Raw genomic sequence first — 20,253 nt, 5'->3', positions numbered from 1 at the left:
ACTCCGGGCCACCGGGCCCTGGCTCTGAACCATGGCCTTTCCCCAGAGAAACAAAACTCACCAGGCCGGGTTCCTGATGTCAGTTTGCAGGAGGCACTTGGCACTGTCAAAACAGCCAGAGTTGCCTGTGGGGGCACCTTGCATCTCAGCGGCATCCGGAGCCGTGCGGAATTTCAGCAGGCAGCCGGCCACTCCGGGCCACCGGGCCCTGGACACGAACGATGGCCTTTCCCCAGAGAAACAAAAGTCACCAGGCCAGGTTCCTGATGTCAGTTTGCAGGAGGCACTTGGCACTGTCAAACCAGCCACAGTTGCCTGTGGGGGCACCTTGCCTCTGAGTCGTACCCTGCCCCGTGCGGAATTTCAGCATGCAGCTGGCCACTCGGGGCCACCGGGCCCTGGACATGAATCATGGCCGTTCCCCAGAGAAACAAAACTCACCAGGCCAGGTTCCTGATGTCAGTTTGCAGGAGGCACTTGGCACTGTCAAACCAGCCACAGTTGCCTGTTGGGGCACCTTTCATCTGGGACGTATCCTGATCCGTGAGGGATTTCAGCAGGCAGCCGGCCACTCCGGGCCACCGGGCCCTGGACAAGAACGATGGCCATTCCACAGAGAAACAAAACTCACCCGGCCAGGTTCCTGATGTCAGTTTGCAGGAAGCACTTGGCACTGTCAAACTAGCCACAGTTGCCTGTGGGGGCACCTTGCATCTGGGACGTATCCTGATCCGTGAGAGTTTTCAGCAGGCAGCCGGCCACTCCGGGCCACCGGGCCCTGGACACGAACGATGGCCTTTCCCCAGAGAAACAAAAGTCACCAGGCCAGGTTCCTGATGTCAGTTTGCAAGAGGCACTTGGCACTGTCAAACCAGCCACAGTTGCCTGTGGGGGCACCTTGCATCTCGGCGGCATCCGGATCCGTGCGGAATTACAGCAGGCAGCCCGCCACTCCAGTCCAACAGGCCCTGGAGACGAAGGATGGCCTTTCCCCAGAGAAACAAAACTCACCAGGCCAGGTTCCTGATGTCAATTTGCAGGAGGCCCTTGGCACTGTCAAACCAGCCACAGTTGCCTGTGGGGGCACCTTTCATCTGGGAGGCATCCCAATCGGTGAGGAATTTCTGCAGGCTGCCCGCCACTCCGGGCCACCGGGACCGGGCTATCAACAATCGCCTTTCCCCAGAGAAACAAAAGTCACCAGGCCAGGTTCCTGATGTCAGTTTGCAGGAGGCACTTGGCACTGTCAAACCAGCCACAGTTGCCTGTGGTGGTACCTTCGGTCTGGGAGGCATCCTGATCCGTGCCGAATTTCAGCAGGCAGCCCGCCATTCCAGGCCACCGGGTCCTGGATATGAACCATATTTCAGTAGATAAACAAAACTCACCAGGCCAGGTTCCTGATGTCAGTTTGCAGGAGGCACTTGGCACTGTCAAACCAGCCACAGTTGCCTGTGGTGGTACCTTCGGTCCGGGAGGCATCCTAATCGGTGAGGGATTTCAGCAGGCAGCCGGCCACTCCGGGCCACCGGGCCCTGGACACGAAGGATGGCCTTTCCCCTGAGAAACAAAAGTCACCAGGCCAGGTTCCTGATGTCAGTTTGCAGGTGGCACTTGGCACAGTCAAACCAGCCACAGTTGCCTGTGGTGGTACCTTCGGTCCGGAAGGCATCCTAATCGGTGAGGAATTTCAGCAGGCAGCTGGCCACTCGGGGCCACCGGGCCGTGGACATGAACCATGGCCTTTCCCCAGAGAAACAAAACTCACCAGGCCAGGTTCCTGATGTCAGTTTGCAGGAGGCACTTGGCACTGTCAAAACAGCCAGAGTTGCCTGTTGGGGCACCTTTCATCTGGGACGTATCCTGATCCGTGAGGGATTTCAGCAGGCAGCCGGCCACTCCGGGCCACCGGGCCCTGGCTCTGAACCATGGCCTTTCCCCAGAGAAACAAAACTCACCAGGCCGGGTTCCTGATGTCAGTTTGCAGGAGGCACTTGGCACTGTCAAACCAGCCACAGTTGCCTGTGGGGGCACCTTGCATCTCAGCGGCATCCGGAGCCGTGCGGAATTTCAGCAGGCAGCCGGCCACTCCGGGCCACCGGGCCCTGGACAAGAACGATGGCCTTTCCCCAGAGAAACAAAAGTCACCAGGCCAGGTTCCTGATGTCAGTTTGCAGGAGGCACTTGGCACTGTCAAACCAGCCACAGTTGCCTGTGGGGGCAACTTGCCTCTGAGTCGTACCCTGCCCCGTGCGGAATTTCAGCATGCAGCGGGCCACTCGGGGCCACCGGGCCCTGGACATGAACCATGGCCTTTCCCCAGAGAAACAAAACTCACCAGGCCAGGTTCCTGATGTCAGTTTGCAGGAGGCACTTGGCACTGTCAAACCAGCCACAGTTGCCTGTTGGGGCACCTTTCATCTGGGACGTATCCTGATCCGTGAGGGATTTCAGCAGGCAGCCGGCCACTCCGGGCCACCGGGCCCTGGACACGAACGATGGCCATTCCACAGAGAAACAAAACTCACCCGGCCAGGTTCCTGATGTCAGTTTGCAGGAAGCACTTGGCACTGTCAAACTAGCCACAGTTGCCTGTGGGGGCACCTTGCATCTGGGACGTATCCTGATCCGTGAGAGTTTTCAGCAGGCAGCCGGCCACTCCGGGCCACCGGGCCCTGGACACGAACGATGGCCTTTCCCCAGAGAAACAAAAGTCACCAGGCCAGGTTCCTGATGTCAGTTTGCAAGAGGCACTTGGCACTGTCAAACCAGCCACAGTTGCCTGTGGGGGCACCTTGCATCTCGGCGGCATCCGGATCCGTGCGGAATTTCAGCAGGCAACCGGCCACTCCGGGCCACCGGGCCCTGGACACGAACGATGGCCATTCCACAGAGAAACAAAACTCACCAGGCCAGGTTCCTGATGTCAGTTTGCAGGAGGCACTTGGCACTGTCAAACTAGCCACAGTTGCCTGTGGGGGCACCTTGCATCTGGGACGTATCCTGATCCGTGCGGAATTTCAGCAGGCACGCGGCCACTCCGGGCCACCGCGCCCTGGACACGAACGATGGTCTTTCACCTGAGAAACAAAACTCACCAGGCCAGGTTCCTGATGTCAGTTTGCAGGAGGCACTTGGCACTGTGAAACCAGCCACAGTTGCCTGTGGGGGCACCTTGCGTGTGGGAGGTATCCTGATCCGTGCGGAATTTCAGCATGCAGCTGGCCACTCCGGGCCACCGGGCCGTGGACATGAACCATGGCCTTTCCCCAGAGAAACAAAACTCACCAGGCCAGGTTCCTGATGACAGTTTGCAGGTGGCACTTGGCACTGTCAAACCAGCCACAGTTGCCTGTGGTGGTACCTTCAATCCGGGAGGCATCCTAATCGGTGAGGAATTTCAGCAGGCAGCCGGCCACTCCGGGCCACCGGGCCCTGGACACAAAGGATGGCCTTTCCCCTGAGAAACAAAACTCACCAGGCCAGGTTCCTGATGTCAGTTTGCAAGAGGCACTTGGCACTGTCAAACCAGCCAGAGTTGCCTGGGGGGGCTCCTTGCATCTCGGCGGCATCCTGATCCGTGCGGAATTTCAGCAGGCAGCCAGCCACTTTTGGCCACCGGGCCCTAAACACGAACGATGGCCTTTCCCCAGAGAAACAAAACTCACCAGGCCAGGTTCCTGATGTCAGTTTGCAGGTGGCACTTGGCACTGTCAAACCAGCCACAGTTGCCTGTGGGGGCACCTTTCATCTGGGAGGCATCCCAATCGGTGAGGAATTTCTGCAGGCAGCCCACCACTCCGGGCCACCGGGACCTGGCTATCAACAATTGCCTTTCCCCAGAGAAACAAAAGTCACCAGGCCAGGTTCCTGATGTCAGTTTGCAGGAGGCACTTGGCACTGTCAAACCAGCCACAGTTGCCTGTGGTGGTACCTTCGGTCTGGGAGGCATCCTGATCCGTGCGGAATTTCAGCAGGCAGCCGGCCATTCCAGGCCACCGGGTCCTGGATATGAACCATATTTCAGTAGATAAACAAATCTCACCAGGCCAGGTTCCTGATGTCAGTTTGCAGGTGGCACTTGGCACTGTCAAACCAGCCACAGTTGCCTGTGGTGGTACCTTCGGTCCGGGAGGCATCCTAATCGGTGAGGAATTTCAGCAGGCAGCCGGCCACTCCGGGCCACCGGGCCCTGGACACGAAGGATGGCCTTTCCCCTGAGAAACAAAACTCACCAGGCCAGGTTCCGGATGTCAGTTTGCAAGAGGCACTTGGCACTGTCAAACCAGCCACCGTTGCCTGTGGTGGTACCTTCGGTCCGGGAGGCATCCTAATCGGTGAGGAATTTCAGCAAGCAGCCGGCCACTTTGGGCCACCGGGCCCTGGACACGAACGATGGCCTTTCCCCAGAGAAACAAAAGTCACCAGGCCAGGTTCCTGATGTCAGTTTGCAGGAGGCACTTGGCACTGTCAAACCAGCCACAGTTGCCTGTGGGGGCACCTTGCCTCTGGGTCGTATCCTGCCCCGTGCGGAATTTCAGCATGCAGCTGGCCACTCGGGGCCACCGGGCCGTGGACATGAACCATGGCCTTTCCCCAGAGAAACAAAACTCACCAGGCCAGGTTCCTGATGTCAGTTTGCAGGAGGCACTTGGCACTGTCAAACCAGCCACAGTTGCCTGTTGGGGCACCTTTCATCTGGGACGTATCCTGATCCGTGAGGGATTTCAGCAGGCAGCCGGCCACTCCGGGCCACCGGGCCCTGGCTATGACCCATGGCCTTCCCCCAGAGAAACAAAACTCACCAGGCCAGGTTCCTGATGTCAGTTTGCAGGAGGCACTTGGCACTGTCAAAACAGCCAGAGTTGCCTGTGGGGGCAACTTGCATCTCAGCGGCATCCGGAGCCGTGCGGAATTTCAGCAGGCAGCCGGCCACTCCGGGCCACCGGGCCCTGGACAAGAACGATGTCCTTTCCCCAGAGAAACAAAAGTCACCAGGCCAGGTTCCTGATGTCAGTTTGCAGGAGGCACTTGGCACTGTCAAACCAGCCACAGTTGCCTGTGGGAGCACCTTGCATCTAGGACGTATCCTGATCCGTGCGGAATTTCAGCAGGCAGCTGTCCACTCCGGGCCACCGGGCCCTGGATATGAACCATGGCCTTTCGCCAGAGAAAAAAAAGTCACGAGGCCCGGTTCCTGATGTCAGTTTGCAGGAGGCACTCGGCACTGTCAAATCAGCCACAGTTGCCTGTGGGGGCACCTTGCCTCTGGGAGGCATCCCGATCGGTGAGGAATTTCAGCAGGCAGCCATCCATTCCGGGCCAACGGGCCCTGGCTAAGAACCATGGCCTTTGCCTAGAGAAACAAAACTCAACAGGCCAGGTTCCTGATGTCAGTTTGCAGGTGGCACTTGGCACTGTCAAACCAGCCACAGTTGCCTGTGGGGGCACCTTGCCTCTGGGAGGCATCCCGATCGGTGAGGAATTTCAGCAGGCAGCCATCCATTCCGGGCCACCGGGGCCTGGCTATCAACAATCGCCTTTCCCCAGAGAAACAAAAGTCACCAGGCCAGGTTCCTGATGTCAGTTTGCAGGAGGCACTTGGCACTGACAAACCAGCCACAGTTGCCTGTGGGGGCTCCTTGCATCTCGGCGGCATCCTGATCCGTGCGGAATTTCAGCAGGCAGCCAGCCACTTTGGGCCACCGGGCCCTAAACGCGAACGATGGCCTTTCCCCAGAGAAACAAAACTCACCAGGCCAGGTTCCTGATGTCAGTTTGCAGGAGGCACTTGGCACTGTCAAACCAGCCACAGTTGCCTGTGGGGGCACCTTGCATCTCGGCGGCATACTGATCCGCGCGGAATTTCAGCAGGCAGCCGGCCACTCCGGGCCACCGGGCCTGTCTATGAACCATGGCCTTTCCCCGGAGAAAAAAAAGACACCAGGCCAGGTTCCTGATGTCAGTTTGCTGGAGGCACTTGGCATTGTCAAACCAGCCACAGTTGCCTGTGGGGGCACCTTGCATCTGGGACGTATCCTGATCCGTGCAGGATTTCAGTAGGCAGCCCGCCACTCCGGTCCAACAGGCCCTGGAGACGAACGATGGCCATTCCACAGAGAAACAAAAGTCACCCGGCCAGGTTCCTGATGTCAGTTTGCAGGAGGCACTTGGCACTGTCAAACCAGCCACAGCTGCCTGTGGGGGCACCTTGCATCTGGGAGGTATCCTGATCCGTGCGGAATTTCAGCAGGCACCCGGCCACTCCTGGCCACGGGGGCCTGGACACGAACGATGGCCTTTCCCCAGAGAAACAAAAGTCACCAGGCCAGATTCCTGATGTCAGTTTGCAGGAGGCACTTGGCACTGTCAAACCAGCCACAGTTTCCTGTGGGGGCACCTTGCATCTGGGAGGTATCCTGCTCTGTGCGGAATTTCAGCAGGCACATGGCCACTCCGGGCCACCGGGCCGTGGACATGAACCATGGCCTTTCCCCAGTGAATCAAAACTCACCAGGCCAGGTTCCTGATGTCAGTTTGCAGGTGGCAGTTGGCACTGTCAAACCAGCCACAGTTGCTTGAGGGGGCACCTTGCATCTGGGAGGTATCCTGATCCGTGAGGGATTTCAGCAGGCAGCCGGCCACTCCGGGCCACCGGGACCTGGCGATCAACAATCGCCATTCCCCAGAGAAACAAAAGTCACCAGGCCAGGTTCCTGATGTCAGTTTGTAGGAGGCACTTGGCACTGTCAAACCAGCCACAGTTGCCTGTTGGGGCACCTTGCCTCTGGGTCGTATCCCGCTGCGTGTGGAATTTCAGCAGGCAGCCGGCCACTCCGGGCCACCGGGCCCTGGCTATGAACCATGGCCTTTCGCCAGAGAAACAAAAGTCAACAGGCCAGGTTCCTGATGTCAGTTTGCAGGAGGCACATGGCGCTGTCAAACCAGCCACAGTTGCTTGAGGGGGCACCTTTCATCGGGGCGGCATCCTGATCTGTGCGGAATTTCCGCAGGCAGACGGCCTCTCCGGGCCACCGGGGCCTGGCTATGAACCATGGCCTTTAGCCAGAGAAACAAAAGTCACCAGGCCAGGTTCGTGATGTCAGATTGCAGGAGGCACTTGGCACTGTCAAATCAGACACAGTTGCTTGAGGGCGCACCTTGCATCTGGGCGGCATCCCGATCGGTGAGGAATTTCAACAGGCAGCCAGCCATTCCGGGCCACCGGGACCTGGCTATCAACAATCGCCTTTCCCCAGAGAAACAAAAGTCACCAGGCCAGGTTCCTGATATCAGTTTGCAGGAGGCACTTGGCACTGTCAAACCAGCCAGAGTTGCCTGTGGTGGTACCTTCGGTCCGGGAGGCATCCTAATCGGTGAGGAATTTCAGCAGGCAGCCGGCCACTCCGGGCCACCGCGCCCTGGACACGAAGGATGGCCTTTCCCCAGAGAAACAAAACTCACCAGGCCAGGTTCCTGATGTCAGTTTGCAAGAGACAGTTGGCACTGTCAAACCAGCCACAGTTGCCTGTGGGGGCACCTTGCGTGTGGGAGGAATCCTAATCGGTGAGGAATTTCAGCAGGCAGCCAGCCACTTTGGGCCACCGGGCCCTAAACACGAACGATGGCCTTTCCCCAGAGAAACAGGAGACTCCAGGCCAGGTTCCTGATGTCAGGTTGCAGGAGGCGCTTGGCACTGTCAAACCAGCCACAGTCGCTTGAAGGGGCACCTTGCCTCTGGGTCGTATCCTGCAGCGTGTGGAATTTCAGCAGGCAGCCGGCCACTCCGGGCCACCGAGCCGTCGCTATGAACCAAGGCCTTTCCCCAGATAAACAAAAGTCACCCGGCCAGGTTCCTGATGTCAGTTTGCAGGAGGCACATGGCACTGTCAAACCAGCCACAGTTGCCTGGGGGGCACCTTGCATCTCGGCGGCATCCGGATCCGTGCGGAATTTCAGCAGGCAGCCGGCCACTCCGTGCCATCGGGCCCTGGACACAAACGATGGCCTTTCCCCAGAGAAACAAAAGTCACCAGGCCAGGTTCCTGATGTCAGTTTGCAGGAGGCACTTGGCACTGTCAAACCAGCCACAGTTGCCTGTGGGGGCACCTTGCATCTCGGCCGCATCCGGATCCGTGCGGAATTTCAGCAGGCAGCCGGCCACTCCGGGCCATCGGGCCCTGGACACGAACGATGGCCTTTCCCCAGAGAAACAAAAGTCACCAGGCCAGGTTCCTGATGTCAGTTTGCAGGAGGCACTTGGCACTGTCAAACCAGCCACAGTTTCCTGTGGGGGCACCTTGCATCTGGGAGGTATCCTGCTCTGTGAGGGATTTCAGCAGGCAGCCGGCCACTCCGGGCCACCGGGACCTGGCGATCAACAATCGCCATTCCCCAGAGAAACAAAAGTCACCAGGCCAGGTTCCTGATGTCAGTTTGTAGGAGGCACTTGGCACTGTCAAACCAGCCACAGTTGCCTGTTGGGGCACCTTGCCTCTAGGTCGTATCCCGCTGCGTGTGGAATTTCAGCAGGCAGCCGGACACTCCGGGCCACCGGGCCCTGGCTATGAACCATGGCCTTTCGCCAGAGAAACAAAAGTCAACAGGCCAGGTTCCTGATGTCAGTTTGCAGGAGGCACATGGCACTGTCAAACCAGCCACAGTTGCTTGAGGGGGCACCTTTCATCGGGGCGGCATCCTGATCTGTGCGGAATTTCCGCAGGCAGACGGCCTCTCCGGGCCACAGGGGCCTGGCTATGAACCATGGCCTTTAGCCAGAGAAACAAAAGTCACCAGGCCAGGTTCCTGATGTCAGTTTGCAGGAGGCACTTGGCACTGTCAAACCAGCCACAGTTGCTTGAAGGGGCACATTGCCTCTGGCCGGCATACTGATTCGTGCGGAATTTCAGCAGGCAGCCGGCCACTCCGGGCCACCGGGCCCTGGCTATGAACCATAGCCTTTCCCCAGAGAAAAAAAAGTCACCAGGCCAGGTTCCTGATGTCTGTTTGCAGGACGCACTTGGCGCTGTAAAACCAACCACACTTGCTTGAGGGGGCACCTTGCATCTGGGCGGCATACTGATCCGTGCGGAATTTGAGCAGGCAGCCGGCCACTCCGAGCCAACGGGCCCTGGAGAAGAAGGATGGCATTTCCCCAGAGAAACAAAAGTCACCAGGCCAGGTTCCTCATGTCAGTTTGCAGGAGGAACTTGGCTCTGTCTAACCAGTCACAGTTGCTTGAGGGGGCACGTTGAATCTGGGCGGCATCTTGATCTGTGCGGAATTTCAACAGGCAGACGGCCTCTCCGGGCCACCGGGCCCTGGCTATGAACCACGGACTTTCCCCAGAGAAACAAAAGGCACCAGGCCAGGTTCCTGATGTCAGTTTGAAGGAGGCACTTGGCTCTGTCAAACCAGTCACAGTTGCCTGTGAGGGCACCTTGCATCTGGGCGCCATCCTCATCCGTGCGGAATTTCAGCAGGCAGCCGGCCACTCCGTGCCACCGCGCCCTGCTACAAAAAACAATGGTCTTTCCCCTGAGAAACAAAAGGCACCAGGCCAGGTTCCTGATGTCAGTTTGCAGGAGGCACTTGGCACTGTCAAACCAGCCAGAGTTGCTTGAGGGGGCACCATGCATTGGGCCAGCATCCTGATCCGTGCGGAATTTGAGCAGGCAGCCGGCCTCTCCGGGCCACCGGGGCCTGGCTAGGAACCATGGCCTTTAGCCAGAGAAACAAAAGTCACCAGGCCAGGTTCGTGATGTCAGATTGCAGGAGGCACTTGGCACTGTCAAATCAGACACAGTTGCTTGGGGGCGCACCTTGCATCTCGGCGGCATACTGATCCGTGCGGAATTTCAGAAGGCAGCCGGCCTCTCCAGGCCACCGGGCCCTGGATATGAACCACGGACTTTCCCCAGAGAAAAAAAAGTCACCAGCCTAGGTTCCTGATGTCAATTTGCAGGAGGCACTTGGCGCTGTCAAACCAACCACACTTGCTTGAGGGGGCACCTTGCATCTGGGCGGCATCCTGATCCGTGCGGAATTTCAACAGGCAGCCGGCCACTTCGGGCCAACGGGCCCTGGAGAAGAAGGATGTCATTTCCCCAGAGAAACAAAAGTCACCAGGCCAGGTTCCTGATGTCAGTTTGAAGGAGGCACTTGGCTGTGTCAAACCAGTCACAGTTGCCTGTGGGGGCACCGTGCATCTCGGAGGTATCCTGATCCGTGCCGAATTTCAGCAGGCAGCCGGCCTCTCCGGGCCAACGGGCCCCGGCTATGAACCATGGCCTTTCGCCCGAGAATCAAAAGTCACCAGGCCAGGTTCCTGATGTCAGTTTGCAGGAGGCACTTGGCACTGTCAAACCAGCCAGAGTTGCCTGTGGGGGCACCGTGCATTGGGCCGGCATCCTGATCCGTGCGGAATTCGAGCAGGCAGCCGGCCTCTCCGGGCCACCGGGCCCTGGCTATGAACCATGGCCTTTAGCCAGAGAAACAAAAGTCAACAGGCCAGGTTCCTGATGTCAGACTGCAGGAGGCACTTGGCACTGTCAAATCAGACACAGTTGCTTGAGGGGGCACCTTGCATCTGGGCGGCATCCTGATCCGTGCGGAATCTCAGCAGGCAGCCTGCCACTCCGGGCCACCGGGCCCTGTCTAAGTACTATGGCCTTTCCCCAGAGAAACAAAAGTCACCAGGCCAGGTTCCTGATGTCAGTTTGCAGGAGGCACTTTGCGCTGTCAAATCAGCCACACTTGCTTGAGGGGGCACTTTGCGTCTTGGTGGTATCCTCATCCGTGCAGAATTTCCGCAGGCAGCCGGCCTCTCCAGGCCACCGGGCCCTGGATATGAACCACGGACTTTCCCCAGAGAAACAAAAGTCACCAGGCCAGGTTCCTAATGTCAGTTTGCAGGAGGCACTTGGCACTGTAAAACCAGCCACAGTTGCCTATGGGGGCCCCTTGCATCTGGGATGTATCCTGATCCGGGCGGGATTTCAGCAGGCAGCCCGCCACTCCAGTCCAACAGGCCCTGGAGACGAAGGATGGCCTTTCCCCAGAGAAACAAAAGTCACCAGGCCAGGTTCCTGATGTCAGTTTGCAGGAGGCACTTGGCACTGTCAAACCAGCCACAGTTGCCTGTGGGGGCACCTTGCCTCTGAGTCGTACCCTGCCCCGTGCGGAATTTCAGCATGCAGCTGGCCACTCGGGGCCACCGGGCCGTGGACATGAACCATGGCCTTTCCCCAGAGAAACAAAAGTCACCAGGCCAGGTTCCTGATGTCAGTTTGCAGGAGGCACTTGGCACTGTCAAACCAGCCACAGTTGCCTGTTGGGGCACCTTTCATCTGGGACGTATCCTGATCCGTGAGGGATTTCAGCAGGCAGCCGGCCACTCCGGGCCACCGGGCCCTGGACACGAACGATGGCCATTCCACAGAGAAACAAAACTCACCCGGCCAGGTTCCTGATGTCAGTTTGCAGGAAGCACTTGGCACTGTCAAACTAGCCACAGTTGCCTGTGGGGGCACCTTGCATTTGGGACGTATCCTGATCCGTGAGAGTTTTCAGCAGGCAGCCGGCCACTCCGGGCCACCGGGCCCTGGACACGAACAATGGCCTTTCCCCAGAGAAACAAAAGTCACCAGGCCAGGTTCCTGATGTCAGTTTGCAAGAGGCACTTGGCACTGTCAAACCAGCCACAGTTGCCTGTGGGGGCACCTTGCATCTCGGCGGCATCCGGATCCGTGCGGAATTTCAGCAGGCAACCGGCCACTCCGGGCCACCGGGCCCTGGACACGGACGATGGCCATTCCACAGAGAAACAAAACTCACCAGGCCAGGTTCCTGATGTCAGTTTGCAGGAGGCACTTGGCACTGTCAAACTAGCCACAGTTGCCTGTGGGGGCACCTTGCATCTGGGACGTATCCTGATCCGTGCGGAATTTCAGCAGGCACGCGGCCACTCCGGGCCACCGCGCCCTGGACACGAACGATGGTCTTTCACCTGAGAAACAAAACTCACCAGGCCAGGTTCCTGATGTCAGTTTGCAGGAGGCACTTGGCACTGTGAAACCAGCCACAGTTGCCTGTGGGGGCACCTTGCGTGTGGGAGGAATCCTGATCCGTGCGGAATTTCAGCATGCAGCTGGCCACTCCGGGCCACCGGGCCGTGGACATGAACCATGGCCTTTCCCCAGAGAAACAAAACTCACCAGGCCAGGTTCCTGATGTCAGTTTGCAAGAGGCACTTGGCACTGTCAAACCAGCCAGAGTTGCCTGTGGGGGCTCCTTGCATCTCGGCGGCATCCTGATCCGTGCGGAATTTCAGCAGGCAGCCAGCCACTTTTGGCCACCGGGCCCTAAACACGAACGATGGCCTTTTCCCAGAGAAACAAAACTCACCAGGCCAGGTTCCTGATGTCAGTTTGCAGGAGGCACTTGGCACTGTCAAACCAGCCACTGTTGCCTGTGGGGGCACCTTTCATCTGGGAGGCATCCCGATCGGTGTGGAATTTCAGCAGGCAGCTAGCCACTCCGGGCCACGGGGACCTTGCTTTCAACAATCGCCTTTCCCCAGAGAAACAAAACTCACCAGGCCAGGTTCCTGATGTCAGTTTGCAGGAGGCACTTGGCACTGTCAAACCAGCCACAGTTGCCTGTGGGGGCACCTTGCATCTGGGACGTATCCGGATCCGTGCGGGATTTCAGCAGGCAGCCAGCCACTCCGGGCCACCGGGCCCTGGACACGAACGATGGCCTTTCCCCAGAGAAAAAAAACTCACCAGGCCTGGTTCCTGATGTCCGTTTGCAGTAGGCCCTTGGCACTGTCAAACCAGCCACAGTTGCCTGTGGTGGTACCTTCGGTCCGGGAGGCATCCTGATCCGTGCGGAATTTCAGCAGGCAGCCGCCACTCCAGGCCACCGGGCCCTGCTCAAGAACGATGGCCTTTACCCTAAGAAACAAAACGCAACAGGCCAGGTTCCTGATGTCAGTTTGCAGGTGGCACTTGGCACTGTCAAACCAGCCACAGTTGCCTGTGGGGGCACCTTTCATCTGGGAGGCATCCTGATCCGTGCGGAATTTCAGCAGGCAGCCGGCCATTCCAGGCCACCGGGTCCTGTATATGAACCATATTTCAGTAGATAAACAAAACTCACCAGGCCAGGTTCCTGATGTCAGTTTGCAGGTGGCACTTGACACTGTCAAACCAGCCACAGTTGCCTGTGGTGGTACCTTCGGTCTGGGAGGCATCCTAATCGGTGAGGAATTTCAGCAGGCAGCCGGCCACTCTGGGCCACCGGGCCCTGGACACGAAGGATGGCCTTTCCCCAGAGAAACAAAACTCACCAGGCCAGGTTCCTGATGTCAGTTTGCAGGAGGCACTTGGCACTGTCAAACCAGCCACAGTTGCCTGTGGGGGCACCTTGCCTCTGGGTCGTATCCTGCTCCGTGCGGAATTTCAGCAGGCAGCCGGCCACTCCGGGCCACCGGGCCCTGGACACGAACGATGGCCATTCCACAGAGAAACAAAACTCACCCGGCCAGGTTCCTGATGTCAGTTTGCAGGAGGCACTTGGCACAGTCAAACCAGCCACAGTTGCCTGTGTGGGTACCTTGCATCTGGGAGGTATCCTGATCCGTGCGGAATTTCAGCAGGCACCCGGCCACTCCGGGCCACTGCGCCCTGGACACGAACGATGGTTATTCACCTGTGAAACAAAACTCACCAGGCCAGGTTCCTGATGTCAGTTTGCAGGAGGCACTTGGCACTGTCAAACCAGCCACAGTTGCCTGTGGGGGCACCTTGCGTGTGGGAGGTATCCTGATCCGTGCGGAATTTCAGCAGGCACCCGGCCACTCCTGGTCACGGGGCCCTGGACACGAATGATGGCCTTTCCCCAGAGAAACAAAACTCACCAGGCCAGGTTCCTGATGTCAGTTTGCAGGAGGCACTTGGCACTGTCAAACCAGCCACAGTTGCCTGTGGGGGCACCTTGCCTCTGGGTCGTATCCTGCTCCGTGCGGAATTTCAGCAGGCAGCCGGCCACTCTGGGCCACCGGGCCCTGGACACGAACGATGGCCATTCCACAGAGAAACAAAACTCACCCGGCCAGGTTCCTGATGTCAGTTTGCAGGAGGCACTTGGCACTGTCAAACCAGCCACAGTTGCCTGTGTGGGCACCTTGCATCTGGGAGGTATCCTGATCCGTGCGGAATTTCAGCAGGCACCCGGCCACTCCGGGCCACCGCGCCCTGGACACGAACGATGGCCTTTCCCCTGAGAAACAAAACTCACCAGGCCAGGTTCCTGATGTCAGTTTGCAGGAGGCACTTGGCACTGTCAAACCAGACACAGTCGCCTGTGGGGGCACCTTTCATCTGGGAGACATCCCGATCGGTGAGGAATTTCAGCAGGCAGCCCGCCACTCCGGGCCACCGGGACCTGGCTATCAACAATCGCCTTTTCCCTAGAGAAATAAAACTCACCAGGCCAGGTTCCTGATGTCTGTTTGCAGGACGCACTGGGCACTGTCAAACCAACCACATTTGCCTGTGGGGGCACCTTTCATCTCGGCGGCATCCGGATCCGTGCGGAATTTCAGCCGGTAACCGGCCACTCAGGGCCACCGGGCCCTGGACACGAACGATGGCCATTCCACAGAGAAACAAAAGTCACCAGGCCAGGTTCCTGATGTCAGTTTGCAGGAGGCACTTGGCACTGTCAAACCAGCCACAGTTGCCTGTTGTGGTACCTACGGTCCGGGAGGCATCCTGATCGGTGCGGAATATCAGCTAGCAGCCGGCCCCTCCAGGCCACCGGGCCCTGCTCACGAACGATGGCCTTTACCCTAAGAAACAAAACTCAACTGGCCAGGTTCCAGATTTCAGTTTGCAGGAGGCACTTGGCACTGTCAAACCAGCCACTGTTGCCTGTGGGGGCACCTTTCATCTGGGAGGCATCCCAATCGGTGTGGAATTTCAGCAGGCAGCTAGCCACTCCGGGCCACGGGGACCTTGCTTTCAACAATCGCCTTTCCCCAGAGAAACAAAACTCACCAGGCCAGGTTCCTGATGTCAGTTTGCAGGAGGCACTTGGCACTGTCAAACCAGCCACAGTTGCCTGTGGGGGCACCTTGCATCTGGGACGTATCCGGATCCGTGCGGGATTTCAGCAGGCAGCCAGCCACTCCGGGCCACCGGGCCCTGGACATGAACGATGGCCTTTCCCCAGAGAAACAAAACTCACCAGGCCTGGTTCCTGATGTCCGTTTGCAGTAGGCCCTTGGCACTGTCAAACCAGCCACAGCTGCCTGTGGTGGTACCTTCGGTCCGGGAGGCATCCTGATCCGTGCGGAATTTCAGCAGGCAGCCGCCACTCCAGGCCACCGGGCCCTGCTCAAGAACGATGGCCTTTACCCTAAGAAACAAAACTCAACAGGCCAGGTTCCTGATGTCAGTTTGCAGGTGGCACTTGGCACTGTCAAACCAGCCACAGTTGCCTGTGGGGGCACCTTTCATCTGGGAGGCATCCTGATCCGTGCGGAATTTCAGCAGACAGCCGGCCATTCCAGGCCACCGGGTCCTGTATATGAACCATATTTCAGTAGATAAACAAAACTCACCAGGCCAGGTTCCTGATGTCAGTTTGCAGGTGGCACTTGACACTGTCAAACCAGCCACAGTTGCCTGTGGTGGTACCTTCGGTCCGGGAGGCATCCTAATTGGTGAGGAATTTCAGCAGGCAGCCGGCCACTCTGGGCCACCGGGCCCTGGACACGAAGGATGGCCTTTCCCCAGAGAAACAAAACTCACCAGACCAGGTTCCTGATGTCAGTTTGCAGGAGGCACTTGGCACTGTCAAACCAGCCACAGTTGCCTGTGGGGGCACCTTGCCTCTGGGTCGTATCCTGCTCCGTGCGGAATTTCAGCAGGCAGCCGGCCACTCCTGGCCACCGGGCCCTGGAAACAAACGATGGCCATTCCACAGAGAAACAAAACTCACCCGGCCAGGTTCCTGATGTCAGTTTGCAGGAGGCACTTGGCACTGTCAAACCAGCCACAGTTGCCTGTGTGGGCACCTTGCATCTGGGAGGTATCCTGATCCGTGCGGAATTTCAGCAGGCACCCGGCCACTCCGGGCCACCGCGCCCTGGACACGAACGATGGTCTTTCACCTGTGAAACAAAACACACCAGGCCAGGTTCCTGATGTCAGTTTGCAGGAGGCACTTGGCACTGTCAAACCAGCCACAGTTGCCTGTGGGGGCACCTTGCGTGTGGGAGGTATCCTGATCCGTGCGGAATTTCAGCAGGCACCCGGCCACTCCTGGTCACGGGGCCCTGGACACGAATGATGGCCTTTCCCCAGAGAAACAAAACTCACCAGGCCAGGTTCCTGATGTCAGTTTGCAGGAGGCACTTGGCACTGTCAAACCAGCCACAGTTGCCTGTGGGGGCACCTTACATCTGCGACGTATCCTGATCCATGCGGAATTTCAGCATGCAGCTGGCCACTCCGGGCCACCGTGCCGTGGACACGAACGATGGCCTTTCCCCTGAGAAACAAAACTCACCAGGCCAGGTTCCTGATGTCAGTTTGCAAGAGGCACTTGGCACTGTCAAACCAGCCACAGTTGCCTGTGGGGGCACCTTTCATCTGGGAGGCATCCCGATCGGTGAGGAATTTCAGCAGGCAGCCGGCCACTCCGGGCTACCGGGCCCTGGCTACGAACGATTGCCTTTCCCCAGAGAAACAAAACTCACCAGGCCAGGTTCCTGATGTCAGTTTGCAGGAGGCACTTGGCACTGTCAAACCAGCCACAGTTGCCTGTGGGGGCACCTTGCATCTGGGAGGTATCCTGATCCGTGCGGAATTTCAGCATGCAGCTGGCCACTCCGGGCCACCGGGCCGTGGACACAAACGATGGCCTTTCCCCTGAGAAACAAAACTCACCAGGCCAGGTTCCTGATGTCAGTTTGCAGGAGGCACTTGGCACTGTCAAACCAGCCACAGTTGCCTCTGGGGGCACCTTGCGTGTGGGAGGTATCCTGATCCGTGCGGAATTTCAGCATGCAGCTGGCCACTCCGGGCCACCGGGCCGTGGACACGAACGATGGCCATTCCATAGAGAAACAAAACTCACCCGGCCAGGTTCCTGATGTCAGTTTGCAGGAGGCACTTGGCACTGTCAACCCAGCCACAGTTGCCTGTGGGGGCACCTTGCATCTGCGACGTATCCTGATCCATGCGGCATTTCAGCAGGCAGCCGGCCACACCGGGCTACCGGGCCCTGGCTACGAACGATTGCCTTTCCCCAGAGAAACAAAACTCACCAGGCCAGGTTCCTGATGTCAGGTTGCAGGAGGTACTTGGCACTGTCAAACCAGCGACAGTTGCCTGTGGGGACACCTTGCGTGTGGGAGGTATCCTGATCCGTGCGGAATTTCAGCATGCAGCTGGCCACTCCGGGCCACCGGGCCGTGGACACGAACGATGGCCTTTCCCCTGAGAAACAAAACTCACCAGGCCAGGTTCCTGATGTCAGTTTGCAAGAGGCACTTGGCACTGTCAAACCAGCCACATCTGCCTATGGGGGCACCTTTCATCTGGGAGGCATCCCGAATGGTGAGGAATTTCAGCAGGCAGCCGGCCACTCCGGGCTACCGGGCCCTGGCTACGAACGATTGCCTTTCCCCAGAGAAACAAAACTCACCAGGCCAGGTTCCTGATGTCAGTTTGCAGGAGGCACTTGGCACTGTCAAACCAGCCACAGTTGCCTGTGGGGGCACCTTGCGTGTGGGAGGTATCCTGATCCGTGCGGAATTTCAGCATGCAGCTGGCCACTCCGGGCCACCGGGCCGTGGACACGAACGATGGCCTTTCCCCTGAGAAACAAAACTCACCAGGCCAGGTTCCAGATGTCAGTTTGCAGGAGGCACTTGGCACTGTCAAACCAGACACAGTTGCCTGTGGAGGTACCTTTCATCTGGGAGGCATCCCGATCGGTGAGGAATTTCAGCAGGCAGCCGGCCACTCCGGGCTACCGGGCCCTGGCTACGAACGATTGCCTTTCCCCAGTGAAACAAAACTCACCAGGCCAGGTTCCTGATGTCAGTTTGCAGGAGGCACTTGGCACTGTCAAACCAGCCACAGTTGCCTGTGGGGGCACCTTGCATCTGGGAGGTATCCTGATGCGTGCGGAATTTCAGCCTGCAGCTGGCCACTCCAGGCCACCGGGCCGTGGACACGAACGATGGCCTTTCCCCTGAGAAACAAAACTCACCAGGCCAGGTTCCTGATGTCAGTTTGCAAGAGGCACTTGGCACTGTCAAACCAGCCACAGTTGCCTGTGGGGGCACCTTGCCTCTGGGTCGTATCCTGCTCCGTGCGGAATTTCAGCAGGCAGCCGGCCACTCCGGGCCACCGGGCCCTGGACACGAACGATGGCCATTCCACAGAGAAACAAAACTCACCCGGCCAGGTTCCTGATGTCAGTTTGCAGGAGGCACTTGGCACTGTCAAACCAGCCACAGTTGCCTGTGTGGGCACCTTGCATCTGGGAGGTATCCTGATCCGTGCGGAATTTCAGCAGGCACCCGGCCACTCCGGGCCACCGCGCCCTGGACACGAACGATGGTCTTTCACCTGTGAAACAAAACTCACCAGGCCAGGTTCCTGATGTCAGTTTGCAGGAGGCACTTCGCACTGTCAAACCAGCCACAGTTGCCTGTGGGGGCACCTTGCCTCTGGGTCGTATCCTGCTCCGTGCGGAATTTCAGCAGGCACCCGGCCACTCCTGGCCACGGGGCCCTGGACACGAACGATGGCCTTTCCCCCGAGAAACAAAACTCACCAGGCCAGGTTCCTGATGTCAGTTTGCAGGAGGCACTTGGCACTGTCAACCCAGCCACAGTTGCCTGTGGGGGCACCTTACATCTGCGACGTATCCTGATCCATGCGGGATTTCAGCAGGCAGCCGGCCACTCCGGGCTACCGGGCCCTGGCTACGAACGATGGCCTTTCCCCTGAGAAACAAAACTCACCAGGCCAGGTTCCTGATGTCAGTTTGCAGGAGGCACTTGGCACTGTCAAACCAGCCACAGTTGCCTGTGGGGGCACCTTGCGTGTGGGAGGTATCCTGATCCGTGCGGAATTTCAGCATGCAGCTGGCCACTCCAGGCCACCGGGCCGTGGACACGAATGATGGCCTTTCCCCAGAGAAACAAAACTCACCAGGCCAGGTTCCTGATGTCAGTTTGCAGGAGGCACTTGGCACTGTCAAACCAGCCACAGTTGCCTGTGGGGGCACCTTTCATCTGGGAGGCATCCCGATCGGTGAGGAATTTCAGCAGGCAGCCGGCCACTCCGGGCTACCGGGCCCTGGCTACGAACGATTGCCTTTCCCCAGAGAAACAAAACTCACCAGGCCAGGTTCCTGATGTCAGTTTGCAGGAGGCACTTGGCACTGTCAAACCAGCCACAGTTGCCTGTGGGGGCACCTTGCGTGTGGGAGGTATCCTGATCCGTGCGGAATTTCAGCATGCAGCTGGCCACTCCGGCCCACCGGGCCGTGGACACGAACGATGGCCTTTCCCCTGAGAAACAAAACTCACCAGGCCAGGTTCCTGATGTCAGTTTGCAGGAGGCACTTGGCACTGTCAAACCAGCCACAGTTGCCTGTGGGGGCACCTTGCGTGTGGGAGGTATCCTGATCCGTGCGGAATTTCAGCATGCAGCTGGCCATTCCGGGCCACCGGGCCGTGGACACGAACGATGGCCTTTCCCCTGAGAAACAAAACTCACCAGGCCAGGTTCCTGATGTCAGTTTGCAGGAGGCACTTGGCACTGTCAAACCAGCCACAGTTGCCTGTGGGGGCACCTTGCGTGTGGGAGGTATCCTGATCCGTGCGGAATTTCAGCAGGCACCCGGCCACTCCTGGCCACGGGGCCCTGGACACGAAGGATGGCCTTTCCCCAGAGAAACAAAACTCACCAGGCCAGGTTCCTGATGTCAGTTTGCAGGAGGCACTTGGCACTGTCAAACCAGCCACAGTTGCCTGTGGGGGCACCTTGCCTCTGGGTCGTATCCTGATCCGTGCGGAATTTCAGCAGGCACCCGGCCACTCCGGGCCACCGCGCCCTGGACACGAACGATGGTCTTTCACCTGTGAAACAAAACTCACCCGGCCAGGCTCCTGATGTCAGTTTGCAGGAGGCACTTGGCACTGTCAAACCAGCCACAGTTGCC

Source organism: Passer domesticus, chromosome W (assembly GCF_036417665.1).
Source record: "Passer domesticus isolate bPasDom1 chromosome W, bPasDom1.hap1, whole genome shotgun sequence".
Classification (NCBI taxonomy): Eukaryota; Metazoa; Chordata; class Aves; order Passeriformes; family Passeridae; genus Passer; species Passer domesticus.
The sequence above is the reverse complement of the archived record's forward strand: the minus strand, read 5'-3'. Positions refer to the sequence as shown.